The sequence below is a fragment of the Trachemys scripta genome, chromosome 9, assembly GCF_013100865.1.
Source record: "Trachemys scripta elegans isolate TJP31775 chromosome 9, CAS_Tse_1.0, whole genome shotgun sequence".
Classification (NCBI taxonomy): domain Eukaryota; kingdom Metazoa; phylum Chordata; order Testudines; family Emydidae; genus Trachemys; species Trachemys scripta.
The window spans coordinates 62,254,015-62,269,358 of NC_048306.1; positions in this window are offsets into that span (position 1 = coordinate 62,254,015).

Here is a 15,344-nt window from a genome sequence, read left to right on the forward strand (position 1 = left end):
AGACGTGGGAATGTGTGACAAGGCTGCCAGAGACATGCTTATCACATGAAATGCCTGGTCTCTACACATGGCTGCCAAGGGTCAATGAGGCTGGGGCCTCGCTCCACTAGGTTCTGTACAAACATAGCAAACGACAGACCCAGCACCAAAGACATTTCAACCTGATTGTAAGCACTGTTCCTAATAGTAATTGCTTGCAGAAGTGGGACCAGAAGTTGACCCTTGAAACTGCCCTTGTACCAAAGGGAAGGGCCTCAGAAAGAATAAAGCACACTGGAACCTTTGCAGCTGGTCACATTCAAACACCTTTCCAGCACATCCAACGCACACATTCCCTACTGCTGATGTGCAAATCAACCTAGTGCATTAAATCTGGAAATGCCTCTTACTCTGAGCTGTCTAGAGCCCCAGCTGACCTTTCCATGGCCCTGAGATTCAGTCAAGAGATGTTATGAATTTTACATCACATACAGTAGTTACCCAGAGGAAAGAAATCCCAGCTAACTTACTACCTGCTGTGTGCTGCATCCAGAGAGTTGCATGATCAGTGCTTCCTTGATATAAAATGGCATAAATGCTGAATGATGCTGACAAAATGACTTTTCCCAGAGAAGCAGCGAAAACACATGTAGGGTTTACAGCAATACAGTCATTGTATTTAGTGCAGTACTTCACAGTAATGGGCATGTGCAATACTGTCCTATAGCGTTAGTGGTGTGGGTTATTTACTACTATAAAATATTATGGGGTGCAAAAACAGCCTATGGTAGTGCAAATCACATTAATGGCATCTTTATTTGTTATGTTAAACATCTATGTGAGTGGCATATAGCTCTTTCAACCTCAAATGTAGTGTGTTTGTTTTTTTCTTAGCTTCGTAAATCTACACCCCAAAGAACTAGATTGCTTCTTAGGATATACTGTTCATTTGGTTAGACTTAGTGATCAAATTAGGGCTCATCTTACATGAAAAAAATCATTTTTAAATCCTGGTAGCTACTAAAGGCCCCAGTCAAGATCAGGGCCCCACTGTCCTAGATGCTATAAAAGAAAACATATTGAAGACTTGATTCCTGGCACAAAAAGCTTTATAATATGAGAAAACAAATTGAGGACAATTGGTGTGACAAGTGCTCAGCACCTCTGAAAATCAAGACCCTGGGAGCTCAATTTGGGTACCCCAAAATTGAGGGTATCTAAATCAGAGGCTACTTTTGAAACAAGGTGACACAACAAATCAATAGAGGAGTCAGGCTTTAAGCCCAAAACCTTTTCTTCAGGTGTCTGAGATTGCTTTACAGACATTAGCTAGTTAAGACTCCAAGCACCTAAGAGATGGATTGTAACAATTATTATTATACATACAGGTAAACCGAGTTATAGAAAGGTTAAATGACTTGCTCAAGTTATGAAGCACCATATTCTACCACTCTTAATTATGCAACAGGTAATCAGTGGGGCTTCTTGCAGAGTAAGTTATTAGGCAGATCATGTCTAGACTACAGAGGTTATACCAGCATAGGTAAATCGATTATGCCAGCATAGCCCTGATGTAAGAACCTGTGGGACTAGAACCTGGAAGATTCTGGTTTGCTGATGCTTCTGTGTCACCATTGGATGCTTAGGTTGGGTTTCTGCTGGGGGACCCAGCTAGGCTCTGCAGGATGTACTGCCTAGCAGGGCCTGAGGGGCAGCCTGTAACAGGGTGCTATCAGCAGCACCTTGATCACTGACATTGCTACAGCTTGGAGAAGGCTGCAGTCCCAGCTGAGGGCAATTACACACTTTCTGGTGGGGGATTGTGAGCACCTGGGTAACTATCATTGGGTAACAAGGTAATTGGGGAGAATATAAGGGGAGGAAACAGGAAGCAAAGGGCAGTGGAGGATGCTCAGAGGGTGAGCCTGGCCTGGCCTGGCAAGTGAGGACTGTAGGGAAAACTGCAGTACATGACATTGTTATGTAAGAGGTGAATAAATGCACACCTTGGTGAAAGATACACAGCCTAGTGTGTGTTTGTGACTGTGAAACCTTCTGAACTGGCCAAGCAGTGAGGGTCACTGGGTAGCAAGAGAGATGTCCTGTGACATGAGTCCTTAACTGATTAGCTTATGCTGGTATCTAAACCAGGAAGCCAACATAGGGAGCTGTCTGAGTGATAGTGCAGACTGCCTGCTCGCTTTGCTGTAGACCCTAGACTGTGGCTTCTGACCCTGGTTTTCCCCAACTCTATTTGCTTGCTGTCTATAACTTGGTGCTTGACCCTCTCCCCCCCCATTTCCTGGCTTGACCCTGACTCCACTACTTATCTCCTGAGTGCAACTTAGAAACTGACCAATGCAGTTAGGCTGCCCATGGCCCAGCCATGACTCCCATAGTGTAGATGAACCCTATACTGACAAAAGGAGGGTTTTCTGTCACTATAGGAACATCATGTCCCTGAACAGGTTAAACCTGAGTGGCACTGAGGCCCCATGCACCAGGCTGCAAGATCTGGAACAGGAAACTGGGCCCAGCCTTGTGGGACAGGTACCACTACTACAGGGTGAGTGCAGGGTAGGTTCACTCTCCAAGTATATGTTTGCCTAGGGCCCTGCTATCTATTTAGAACCTTCCTGGGACCCAATATTTGAAAAACAGTGCTCTAGCCCTAACTAAATACAAAGGCCTGATCAGACTGTTGAAGGACTATAGCATTGGGATCAGTATATCTGCATTGTTTTGTGACTTGTAAGTTGCATTCCTGTAAAACAATCACTACTTTTGATTTCCTTGCTAAGTACCATAGCACTAAAACCCACTTTTCAGTGAGTGCTCCATCTGGTTGTTGGTGCCAGTGTTCTGTAATTGAAATCCATTGCCACCTATCACACTTAACTCCTCACTATGTTACATAGCAAATTACCTCTGTTGTCTCACGGAATGGCTCTGGTTTTGTTGTTGCCTCTTCAGTCTTGAGCATTCCAGTTCAGTGGCCAGTTCACGCAGAGACATTGCTTCTGGGTGACAAATGCTTTATTTCTGTCATTGAGGAGAAAGCTCAGGATCCATAACTGCACTGCCATTATATCTGGAAAAACAATCAATTGTGTGGTTTGTGGCTGCTGCCACAACATTGTCTCTAGAAACTGCTGTGCCATAAATTCTTGCTTAATCCTACAAGACAATATCTAGCTACATTACCCCCTTGGTGGCTGTCTGATGCCTTAGTGCAATGAGAACAATATCATAAATAAAATACCACAGTGCTGTAACTTTGAACGATCAAAGCTGTCAATAGTGCCTGCATTTTAACCCTATGCCATAGACTTTTTCCTGAGTTTATCAAAATTATTGCATTATGAATTGCTTTCACTGTTCAAGTATCAGGGGGTAGCCGTGTTAGTCTGTTTCCACAAAAACAACAAGGAGTCCGGTGGCACCTTAAAGACTAACAGATTTATTTGGGCATGAGCTTTCGTGGTTAAAAAACTTGGGCTTGAACAGACTTCAAAGAGAAACAGCAGAACTAAAATTCATTTGCAAATTTAACACCATTAATCTGGGCTTGAATAAGGACTGGGAGTGGCTGGCTCATTACAAAAGCAGCTTTGTCTCTCCTGGAATTGACACCTCCTCATAGATTCATAGATTCTAGGACTGGAAGGGACCTCGAGAGGTCATCGAGTCCAGTCCCCTGCCCGCATGGCAGGACCAAATACTGTCTAGACCATCCCTGATAGACATCTATCTAACCTACTCTTAAATATCTCCAGAGATGGAGATTCCACAACCTCCCTAGGCAATTTATTCCAGTGTTTAACCACCCTGACAGTTAGGAACTTTTTCCTAATGTCCAACCTGGACCTCCCTTGCTGCAGTTAACCCATTGCTTCTTGTTCTATCCTTAGAGGCTAAGGTGAACAAGTTTCCTTCCTCCTCCTTATGACACCCTTTTAAATACTTGAAAACTGCTATCATGTCCCCTCTCAGTCTTCTCTTTTCCAAACTAAACAAACCCAAATCTTTCAGCCTTCCTTCATAGGTCATGTTCTCAAGACCTTTAATCATTCTTGTTGCTCTTCTCTGGACCCTTTCCAATTTCTCCGCATCTTTTTTAAAATGCGGTGCCCAGAACTGGACACAATACTCCAGCTGAGGCCTAACCAGAGCAGAGTAGAGCGGAAGAATGACTTCTCGTGTCTTGCTCACAACACACCTGTTAATACATCCCAGAATCATGTTTGCTTTTTTTGCAACAGCATCACACTGTTGACTCATATTTAGCTTGTGGTCCACTATAACCCCTAGATCCCTTTCTGCCGTACTCCTTCCTAGATAGTCTCTTCCCATTCTGTATGTGTGAAACTGATTTTTTCTTCCTAAGTGGAGCACTTTGCATTTGTCTTTGTTAAACTTCATCCTGTTTAACTCAGACCATTTCTCCAATTTGTTCAGATCATTTTGAATTATGACCCTGTCCTCCAAAGCAGTTGCAATCCCTCCCAGTTTGGTATCATCTGCAAACTTAATAAGCGTACTTTCTATGCCAATATCTAAGTCGTTGATGAAGATATTGAACAGAGCCGGTCCCAAAACAGACCCCTGCGGTACCCCACTCATTATGCCTTTCCAGCAGGATTGGGAACCATTAACAACAACTCTCTGAGTACGGTTATCCAGCCAGTTATGCACCCACCTTATAGTAAGCCCCATCTAAATTGTATTTGCCTAGTTTATCGATAAGAATATCATGCGAGACCGTATCAAATGCCTTACTAAAGTCTAGGTATACCACATCCACAGCTTCACCCTTATCCACAAGGCGCGTTATCCTATCAAAGAAAGCTAGCAGATTGGTTTGACATGATTTGTTCTTCACAAATCCATGCTGGCTGTTCCCTATCACCTTACCACCTTCCAAGTGTTTGCAGATGATTTCCTTAATTACTTGCTCCATTATCTTCCCTGGCACAGAAGTTAAACTAACTGGTCTGTAGTTTCCTGGGTTGTTTTTATTTCCCTTTTTATAGATGGGCACTATATTTGCCCTTTTCCAGTCTTCTGGAATCTCTCCCGTCTCCCATGATTTTCCAAAGATAATAGCTAGAGGCTCAGATACCTCCTCTATTAGCTCCTTGAGTATTCTAGGATGCATTTCATCAGGCCCTGGTGACTTGCAGGCATCTAACTTTTCTAAGTGATTTTTAACTTGTTCTTTTTTTATTTTATCTGCTAAACCTACCCCCTTCCCATTAGCATTCACTATGTTAGGCATTCCTTCAGACTTCTCGGTGAAGACCGAAACAAAGAAGTCATTAAGCATCTCTGCCATTTCCAAGTTTCCTGTTACTGTTTCTCCCTCTTCACTAAGCAGTGGGCCTACCCTGTCTTTGGTCTTCCTCTTGCTTCTAATGTATTGATAAAAAGTCTTCTTGTTTCCCTTTATTCCTGGAGCTAGTTTGAGCTCATTTTGTGCCTTTGCCTTTCTAATCTTGCCCCTGCATTCCTGTGTTGTTTGCCTATATTCATCCTTTGTAATCTGTCCTAGTTTCCATTTTTTATATGACTCCTTTTTATTTTTTAGATCATGCAAGATCTCGTGGTTAAGCCAAGGTGGTCTTTTGCCACATTTTCTATCTTTCCTAACCAGCGGAATAGCTTGCTTTTGGGCCCTTAATAGTGTCCCTTTGAAAAACTGCCAACTCTCCTCAGTTGTTTTTCCCCTAAGTCTTGATTCCCATGGGACCTTACCTATCAGCTCTCTGAGCTTACCAAAATCTGCCTTCCTGAAATCCATTGTCTCTATTTTGCTGTTCTCCCTTCTACCCTTCCTTAGAATTGCAAACTCTATGATTTCATGATCACTTTCACCCAGGCTACCTTCTACTTTCAAATTCTCAACGAGTTCCTCCCTATTTGTTAAAATCAAGTCTAGAACAGCTTCCCCCAGTAGCTTTTTCAACCTTCTGAAATAAAAAGTTGTCTGCAATGCAGTCCAAGAATTTGTTGGATAGTCTGTGCCCCGCTCTGTTATTTTCCCAACATATATCCGGATAGTTGAAGTCCCCCATCACCACCAAATCTTGGGCTTTGGATGATTTTGTTAGTTGCTTAAAAAAAGCCTCATCCACCTCTTCCACCTGGTTAGGTGGCCTGTAGTAGACTCCTAGCATGACATCTCCCTTGTTTTTTACCCCTTTTAGCCTAACCCAGAGACTCTCAACACTTCCATCTCCTATGTCCATCTCTACCTCAGTCCAAGTGTGTACATTTTTAATATATAAGGCAACACCTCCTCCCTTTTTCCCCTGTCTATCCTTCCTGAGCAAGCTGTACCCATCCACACCAACATTCCAATCATGTGTATTATCCCACCAAGTTTCAGTGATGCCAACAATGTCATAGTTGTATTTATTTATTAGCACTTCCAGTTCTTCCTGCTTGTTCCCCATACTTCTCGCATTTGTATATAGGCATCTAAGATACTGGTTTGATCTTTCCTCCCAGTTTTGTCCTGACCCTCCTTTCTCTCTGCCAATATAGCCCACACTCCCTCTCGTTTCCGACCCATCTCCCCGGTCTCCATGTTCCACACTTACCTGTGGGCTTTGCTCACCTGTCCCCGTCGAACCTAGTTTAAAGCCCTCCTCACTAGGTTAGCCAGTCTGTGTCCAAATAAGGTCTTTCCCCTCCTCGAAAGGTGAACGCCATCTCTGCCTAGCAGTCCTTCCTCGAATAGCATCCCGTGGTCTAGGAAGCCAAAGCCCTCCTGGTGACACCATCTTCGCAGACAGGCATTCCCCTCCATGATGCATCTGTCTCTGCCCGGGCCCCTACCTTTGACAGGAAGAATTGAAGAGAATACCACCTGCGCTCCAAACTCCTTCACCCATACTCCCAGAGCCCTGTAGTCACTCTTGATCCACTCAGTGTCACACCGCGCGGTATCATTTGTGCCCACATGGATGAGTAGCATGGGGTAGTAGTCAGAGGGCTGGATAATCCTCGACAATGCCTCCGTAACGTCTCGGATACGGGCTCCCGGCAGGCAGCATACCTCCCGAGATGAAATGTCAGGGTGACAGATGGGCGCCTCCATCTCCCTCAGCAGAGAGTCTCCGACCACCACTACCCTACGTTTCCTATTCGCAGTGGTGGCAGCAGACCTCCCAGCCTTAGGGGTATGAGGCTTCTCCTCCTTTACTGTAGGGGGTGATTCCTTCTTTCCTGTATCAAGAAGAGCATAACGGTTACCTATTACCACGGCAGGAGGGGTCGGAGCAGGGGTGGAGCACTGCCTGCTGCCAGAAGTAACCAGCTGCCACTGTCCACCCTGAGTCATCTCCTCCTCCACCAGTGGTGTATCAGCAGTCCTGTGTACTGGGACAGCTACCTCAGCTGTCTCCACATGGACACTGTTGAGGAATTGCTCGTGGATTCGGATGCTCCTCAACCTAGCCACCTCCTCCTGTAGCTCTCCCACCTGCTGTCTGAGAGATTCCACCAGCAGGCACCTCTCACATTGGATGGTCCCCCCAGCCTGGATATCAGTAAGTGGAAATTGCAAGTTACAGTCTCTGCAACACCATACCAGGATCTGGGTAGAAGCATCCATGCTCAGGTGCTCTGTCTGGCTACAGGCACAGGTGGAGGAGACAGAAGCAGTGCTGGCACAGGTGTTGCGGTTCTTCCTAACCATCGTAAGCCTCCCTCTGTCAAACTCCCGTCTGCAGCCCCCTGTCCGCTGAAAGGGTTGTTTAAGCAAGAAGTTTTGAATGTAGTTGGTTATAGGTTTTAAGGGGAATAAAGAAAAAACAGATAGAACCGGCAAGAGACCCTCGCCCGCTTCCTGCTCCCCTGCTCATCCATTATTGGGAGTGGACTACATCCACCCTGATCGAATTGGCCCTGTCAGCACTGGTTCTCCACTTGTTAGGTAACTCCCGTTTCTTCACGTGTCAATATATAATGCCTGCATTTCTAACTTTCACTCCATGCATCTGAAGAAGTGGGTTTTTTACCCATGAAAACTTATGCCCAAATAAATCTGTTAGTCTTTAAAGTGCCACCGGACTCCTTGTTGTTTCAGTGTTCAAGTTTCTTGTAAACATCCAATACTAAACATCTCTATTAAATAACAGAGCATGGAAAATGTTAACACAGCGATCTATACAATTACAAAATGCTAATGGCATGCTCTTGAAAAGCATCTTTACATATTTTAGCATATATTACAGCAAAATGGGAAAATGTAAAATAAAACATTTGTTGCTAGATTTCTGGGTGTTTCCTTTCTTAACAATTTTTTCTTTTTAAGTTAACCCCTTTTTCTGCTGGGTACACATTCAACGGATATCAAGCTGTAAGAGCTCTTATATCATGTTTGAGCAGACAAAATATTTGTAACCAGATATTAATATTATAAATTGATACCGAAGGGCCAGATTTTACCACTTCTGCTCACATTGCATTGTACTGTATTCTGAGAGTTATCCCATTGAAATCATTCTGATTAAGGGGGACAGAACAGTTACCCAGTAGACATTCTTTGACTTGCACTATTGAAGATGAAAGGTTCATACTATTCAGTCTGCTTGCCAGAGCTGTCTTGTGCACGTTCTGCAAGATGAAAATAAAGCTGGTTAAATAATATTAGCAACTGGTTTGACTTTTGTCATCAATAATCAGATAAATTATTCACAACTATTAGATCCACCATTCAACCACCTCTCTAGATGATAAAGTAATATCCACCAACTAAATCATTTGGGTTTTTTTTTTCATTATTTACCCAGCTCTAGCTATGTAAACATGTTCAGCCCAGCACAGACTTACTTTTAATGACAGAGTTTAGCACACTTTTTGTTTTTATAGACAATTACATTTTGTCCGACGAATAAGATGCAGCTGCTTTGAGATTGTACTTTTCCTAATTAATTGCATCAACTCAAGAATGGGACCTGAGTGTCACTGGACTGCTCAGTGAAGACATCAGGTCAATGTAGTAAAAAAGCTAAGAAGATTTTCGGATGCATAAGGAATGGGATGGTTAATAAATACAAAGAGTATTGTAATACCATGTATGAACCCATGGAGCATCTCACAAAGTGAACCTGCCTTAATTTTACAGCTGTAAATTGATATTCAACTCCAGTTGGCCACCTGGGCTTAAAATTCCATGGCATAAAACAACAATCTTTCACTGGCTCAACCAAAAGGTGTGGTCAGAACTATGCTCCTGACCAGACAGGGACTTTTGGGATAAGGCTGGAGAGATTCTGTCCCAGCTTCACACAGAACTAGCAGCTGGAAGATGCAGCCAGAGCTTTTTATTTTGCCTGCTGGACCCTGATTGGCTTCAGCCAAGTCAGCCTGTTCCTTGACCTACTAGCCCCACAAAGACCAATTCTCATTAGTTCTGCCAGTAGCTGATATTGTGTGGCCTCTCTAAATATTTGGAGGTATAAACTTGCTGGGGTTTTTCCCTTGAAAAGATACCTTCCTCAGGCAGAGCATGGCAAGGTGGCGAGGCCGCTAGTAAGGGGCATCAAATGCCTGGTACACCCTGTCACAATGCCTTTGTATAATCAATGGCGCCCTCTCATCTGGATACATGTGCTATACTGATCCCCCCATCTGAGCAAAGACACTGCAGAATTAGCAGGGGTTCAGAGATGATTGATGAGGATGATCAAAGGCTTGGCAAAACTCTCATAAAAAGAGAGATTGAAAAGACTGATTGTTTACCTTAGAAAAGAGACGAGTAAAAGGGGACCTGATAAAAGTATGTCAAATAATTAATGGTATAGAGAAGGCAGATTGGGATTGTTGTGTTCTTCCTCTCTCATAATAAGAACAAGACAGCATTCAATTAAATTAAAAGGTGGGAAATCCAAAACCTAATAAAAGAAAATATGTTTTCACACAATGTGTGATTAAACTGTGGAACTCTCTGCCACAGGAAATTGTTGAGGCTAAGAACTTAACACAATACTTAAAAGGAATTGGACATTTATATGGATATCAAGAATATCCAAAGCTATAATGAATAACAAATTTTGGAAAGGATACTTGATGCTTCAAGGTTTAAGCCAATTTCTAAGTACTGGAGATCAGGATTATACCTACTGGAGCGGGGGGGGGGGGGGCGGGGAATTATCCCATATCTGCCTTTTGCAGAGTTCTTTCACTTTTCTCTGGAGCAGCTAATAATAGCCACTGTCAGAGGCAGGATATGGAATTAGGTGGAGCTAGGGTCAAATGCAATATGGCAATTCCTATGTTCCTAAAGCAGGGGCCAATCCTGTTATTCTTACCCTGACAAAACTACTAATGATTTTAATTGACCATTTTAACATGAATTTAATTCTTCCACTAAAGTATTTTCAAATAAATTGAAACTTCAAAAGATTGTTGTCTTTAAAGCCCAAGGCACGATTTCTGGTAAAGTAGTAAATCATCATTTAATTCTTTCATTTGAATCATGTCTGAATCAATGCTAAAGCTAAGCAGAAATAGAAAGAGTTCAGAGACTGGTTCCAAAAATTATTTAAAGGCCTGATCATGTTCCCACTTAAATCAATGGACTTCTGTCTTTGGATTCAGTGGGACAGGAGCTAGCCCTATATGAATGGAAAGACTTTGCTATGAAGAGAGACTAAAAAGATTGAGACTGTTTACTGAGAAGATGAGTAAGAGGGAACACGAGAAAGGTCTAGGGAATAATAAATAGAGAAGATAAGTCAGGTGCTCCTATTTACCCTCTTTCAGAATACAAGATCAAGGAGACATTCAATGAAACTGAAAAACAATATATTTTAAACTGATAAAATACCTTTTCACATGGCACATAATTAACCTGGGGAACTCATTGCCACACGATATCACTGAAGCTGAGAACTTGTCAGATGCAAACAAGAATTAGGCATTTATATGGATAATGATCGCATCCAGTTATATTCAACTGAATTAATGTTTATAATACAATAGCACCCAGTGGCTCCAAACAGGATCAGGGCCCATTATGCTATATTCTTACAAATAGGACCACTAGGAGGGTTGAGGTGCAAAAGGGGCAATTCCCCCCCACAGCCTCCTAGTTGAGAGGGCCCCCAAACGAAGTGCTGCTGGAACCTGGTGTGCAGGGTCTCATAAGGGCAGCTAGGCTAAACCTGAGTGGTTCTGTGACCTTGTGTGCCAGGTCACAACACCTGGAGCAGGTACCTGGGGCCAGCCCCACAGGACAGGAGCCACAGCCATAGGGTGAGTGTGGTGTGGACTTGCTCTCCACCCCCTCTCCCATCCCCCTGCATTGGTAATTTTTTTGGAAAGGTGGGGGAGCCTCAGTGTCCGATTTTGCCCTGGGCCCCCAAAAACCTCTGTGCAGCCCTGCTTACAAACACATATTGTATTAAGAGATGGGATGAAGTTCTGGCCCCATGAAGTCTGGGAGTTTTACCACTAACTTCAGTGGAGGCAATGTCTCAGCCATGGTCCCTGCCCTGAAGACAAGTCCACTGCCTATTAGCGGGGGTTAGGAAAAGCTTCCCCTGGGTCAGATTAGACTGTATTTTCCCATTGCTAGGTTTCTTGCACCTTCTTCAGAAGTGTCCCATCATGGCTATTATCAGGGGTAGGACACTGGTGCAGATAGATCTGATCTGATCTAATACATTGCTATATTTCTGTGTAAACATGAATGAAATATCTATTATCAATGACACATCTCAGAGGTGGTGCAGTAAAATGACATTTCCTATTATAATGAATGGTATTCCAGGCTAGCTATTCATCAAGCTAGAGAAAGTGAGTTCGAAGTTCAGGTGGTGGGGGGCAATGACAATTTATTCCAAGTATACATATCCAGGTGGGTGTATAATGTTTTTTCATTGAAAAGTGTTGTCAAATATTTCCAAAGAAGATGGGTATCCCTAAAAAATGAAGAGCCAAACCACTGAAGTTATTTTTCAAATCAAAACTGAATGTTATAGTCGATAAACACTCAGGGGAAAAGCTCTTTCTGTGACAGCTTTTTACTGTTGGTGAGTGTTCCTTGATTCTTCCAGTATACACAATGTCATTCTCAGTGCAGTTGTGGGCCTAAACACCCACGCGTCGCTGCTGGGTACTTACCACAATGAACTCATTCTATAGAGAACTATGGGCTCTGGAGTAAGTGCTCATGCCACTAATAAGAGAGAGCAAGTTGTGCTGCTGTTTTTGCAATTAAAATGTCTGATAGCTGTATATGTTTACTTGGCCCTTTGATGTGGTCAGTGGAGCAGAAGAATCTTTCCTCCTTGGTGAATGTTGAGTTTAAAAAATCTGTTTTAGAGGCAACAACTGACAGGAAAACCACCAAGAGACACTGTTTTTGTTTAAAAAAAAAAGTAGTTCAGAAAAATACAAAAAGCAGTGTGTACCACTGCCCAGATTTCAGATCAAACCCAAATATTTCCAAGGCCATATCAGTTCCTGTAAGTATCCCCCAACCCTTTCCTCCCATCATATACTTTACCCTTCACCTCATACAGACCCACGGTGACATCTTCAGAGGCTTAGTGTTGCCTGCTGAGCTAGCTGTCCATTTTAGATCTTATGGTGTTGGTACACAATGCATTCTGGAGGCACTTCATGCTAGAAGAAGCCTTGGCCAACTCTGAGATTTGAAGACATTGGTGCTAGCGGAGCACAGTTCTCCCTCCAGTTTGGCCAATGTACATAGCAGAGGGGCATTGCTGGCACATGATAGCGTATATTACATTGGTGGATGTGCACCACCATCAACCTCAGCCTGGACCAATCTACACAGAAGGTCCACTTCCTAGACACCACGGTACAAATAAGTGATGGTCATGTTAACACCACCCTATACTGAAAACCCACCGACCACTATGCCTACCTTCATGCCTCCAGCTTCCATCCTGGACACACCACACAATCCATCATCTACAGCAGGGGTCTCAAACACGCGGCCCACAGGGTGATTTTCTGCGGTCCGCAAGCCCCTCGCAGCCCCCCCACCCTCTCCCATTGTTTACCAGAGCGGCGGCTGGACGTGCACCGGGAGCAGGGCAGGCTCCCTGCCTGCCTGCCCTGCCCTGCGCAGCTCCGGGAAGAGGCTGGAATGTGGGGAAGGGGGGGGGGGGGCGGAAGGGCTGTGTGTGGCTATTGCTTTAGGCAGCGCCCCCAGCAGCTCCCATTGGCTGGGAACGGGGAACCGCAGCCAATGGGAGCTGCTGGAGGTGGTGCCTCAAGCAACAGAAACGCACAGCCCCTCCGCCCCCCCTTCCCCATGTTCCAGCCTCTTGCAGGGGCAGGGCAGGCAGGCAGGGAGCCTGCCCTGCCCCCGGTACGTGCCGGGCCAGATCCTACCCCCCGAACCCCTCCTGCAGCCGAACCCCCTGCCCTGAGCCCCCTGCATCCCGACCCCCTGCCTCACCCTGCACCCCTCCTGCATCCCAACCCACTGCCCTGAGCCCCCTGCCGCACCCTGCACCCCGACTCCCTGCCCTGAAGCCCCTGCCATACCCCGCACTCCTCTTGCACCCCAACCCACTGCCCTGATCCCCCTGCTGAACCCTGCACCCCTCTTGCACCCCAACCCCCTGCCCTGAGCCCCCACCACACCCTGCACCCTTGCTGTACCCCACACCTCTCCTGCTCCCCCTGGGGGCAGGGAAGGGGCAGAGTTGGGGTGGAGATTTTGGGGAAGGGGTTGGAATGGGGGCAGGGAAGGGGTGGGAAGAGGCAGGGCAGGGGCGGGGCCTCATGGAAGGGGTGGAGTGGGGAGGGGCCGAGGGCGGCGGGGGGGGGAGGTGTCAGTAATGTGGTCCTTGGGCCAATGTACTAGTCCTCATGTGGCCCTCATGGTCATTTGAATTTGAGACCCCTGGTCTACAGTCAAGCGCTGAGGTACAACCGCATTTGCTCCAACCCCTCAGACAGAGACCAACATCTACAAGATCTTCACCAAGCATTCTCAAAACTACGATACCCGTACGAGGAAATAAGGAAACAAATCAACAGAGCCAGACATGTACCCAGAAGCCTCCTGCTGCAAGACAAGCCCAAGAAAGAAACCAACAGAACTCCACTGGCCATCACCTACAGTCCTCAGCTAAAACCTCTCCAACGCATCATCAGTGATCTACAACCCATCCTGGACAATGATCCCTCACTTTCACAGACATTGGGAGGCAGGCCAGTCCTTGCTCACAGACAACCCACCAACCTTAAGCATATTCTCACTAGCAACCACGCACCGCACCATAACAACTCTAACTCAGGAACCAATCCATGCAACAAACCTCAATGCCAACTCTGCCCACATATCTACACCAGCAACACCATCACAGGACCTAACCAGATCAGCCACAACATCACTGGTTCATTCACCAGCACATCCACCAATGCAATATATGCCATCATGTGCCAGCAATGCCCCTCTACTATGTACATTGGCCAAACTGGACAGTCACTACGTAAAAGGATAAATGGACACAAGTCAGATATTAGGAATGGCAATATACAAAAATCTGTAGGAGAACACTTCAACCTCTCTGGACACACAATAGCAGATTTAAAGGTAGCCATCCTGCAGCAAAAAACCTTCAGGATTAGACTTCAAAGAGAAACTGCTGAACTTCAGTTCATTTGCAAATTTGACACCATCAGCTCAGGATTAAACAAAGACTGTGAATGGCTATCCAACTACAAAAGCAGTTTCTCCTCCCTTGGTGTTCACACCTCAACTGCTAGAAGAGGGCCTCATCCTCCTTGATTGAACTAACCTCGTTATCTCTAGACTGATTCTTGCCTGCATATTTATACCTACCTCTGGAAATTTCCACTACATGCGTCTGACAAAGTGGGTATTCACCCACAAAGGCTTATGCTCCAATATGTCTGTTAGTCTATAAGGTGCCCAGGGCTGACGCAACCTATTAGGCGACCTAGGCGGTCGCTTAGGGTGCAACAATTTGGGGGGTAGCGACCGCGGCTGTATTTCGGCGGCAGGACCTTCCGCCACCTCTGTGGGGGCGGCATTTCGAGCGGGACCTTCCGCCGCCTAGGGCGGCAGAAAAGCTGGCGGTGTTCTTGAAGGTGCCACAGGACTCTTTGTCACTTTTTACAGATCCAGACTAACACGGCTACCCCTCTGATAATGGAGAGTGGTCTGCTTGTGAAAGAAAAAAAAGAAATGTAGGGATAAAGACTGGGAGTCACTGGTTTCTAGGCGAGGCTACCAGCCAGAGAATAGACTATAAAGGGGGTGGACAGTTTGGAAGGTCAGACTGGAAGACAAAAAAGAATCAAACTGAGGGGAGAGCATGGATGCCACTGAAGAGAGAAGAGTCTGT